The sequence below is a fragment of the Perkinsus marinus genome (assembly GCF_000006405.1).
Source record: "Perkinsus marinus ATCC 50983 genomic scaffold scf_1104296953276, whole genome shotgun sequence".
Lineage (NCBI taxonomy): Eukaryota > Perkinsozoa > Perkinsida > Perkinsidae > Perkinsus > Perkinsus marinus.
In genome coordinates, this window is record NW_003208526.1 from 1 (window position 1) to 1,040 (window position 1,040).

General features: G+C 46.8%; 4 non-coding genes across 4 annotated transcripts; all 4 read left to right on the plus strand.

Annotated features, from left to right (window-relative positions):
• Positions 1-46: 46 nt before the first annotated feature.
• Pmar_PMAR021573 lies at positions 47-118 on the plus strand. The gene has a single exon. It is a non-coding gene; the product is annotated as a tRNA-Asp (tRNA).
• Positions 119-315: 197 nt separating this feature from the next.
• On the plus strand, positions 316-387 carry Pmar_PMAR021574. The gene has a single exon. It is a non-coding gene; the product is annotated as a tRNA-Asp (tRNA).
• A 197-nt stretch (positions 388-584) lies between these two features.
• Positions 585-656, plus strand: Pmar_PMAR021575. Its single transcript has one exon. It is a non-coding gene; the product is annotated as a tRNA-Asp (tRNA).
• Positions 657-853: 197 nt separating this feature from the next.
• On the plus strand, positions 854-925 carry Pmar_PMAR021576. Its single transcript has one exon. It is a non-coding gene; the product is annotated as a tRNA-Asp (tRNA).
• The last annotated feature ends 115 nt before the right edge of the window (positions 926-1,040 follow it).

The window sequence follows — 1,040 nt, forward strand, 5'->3', positions numbered from 1 at the left end:
AAAATGGTAATTTGCGTCACTATTTAGACATTGAACCACCTTCAATTCCGCGGTAGTATAGAGGTTAGTATTCCTGCCTGTCACGCAGGAGACCCGAGTTCAATTCTCGGCCGTGGAAGTGGTATTTCTGGACAAGGGCGTTTCACACATTTATGCGCGACCGTTTCTTTACTGATTTTTGCACCACTCTGCGAATCATTTGCTGCCTCGAAAAAATTACTCAACTTTCTCTCTCCACTCACGCCCGCCGCGATGTGCGCTGGTAGCTGAAAATGGTAATTTGCGTCACTATTTAGACATTGAACCACCTTCAATTCCGCGGTAGTATAGAGGTTAGTATTCCTGCCTGTCACGCAGGAGACCCGAGTTCAATTCTCGGCCGTGGAAGTGGTATTTCTGGACAAGGGCGTTTCACACATTTATGCGCGACCGTTTCTTTACTGATTTTTGCACCACTCTGCGAATCATTTGCTGCCTCGAAAAAATTACTCAACTTTCTCTCTCCACTCACGCCCGCCGCGATGTGCGCTGGTAGCTGAAAATGGTAATTTGCGTCACTATTTAGACATTGAACCACCTTCAATTCCGCGGTAGTATAGAGGTTAGTATTCCTGCCTGTCACGCAGGAGACCCGAGTTCAATTCTCGGCCGTGGAAGTGGTATTTCTGGACAAGGGCGTTTCACACATTTATGCGCGACCGTTTCTTTACTGATTTTTGCACCACTCTGCGAATCATTTGCTGCCTCGAAAAAATTACTCAACTTTCTCTCTCCACTCACGCCCGCCGCGATGTGCGCTGGTAGCTGAAAATGGTAATTTGCGTCACTATTTAGACATTGAACCACCTTCAATTCCGCGGTAGTATAGAGGTTAGTATTCCTGCCTGTCACGCAGGAGACCCGAGTTCAATTCTCGGCCGTGGAAGTGGTATTTCTGGACAAAGGGCGTTTCACACATTTATGCGCGACCGTTTCTTTACTGATTTTTGGCACACTCTGCGAATCATTTGCTGCCTCGAAAAAATACTCAACTTTCTCTC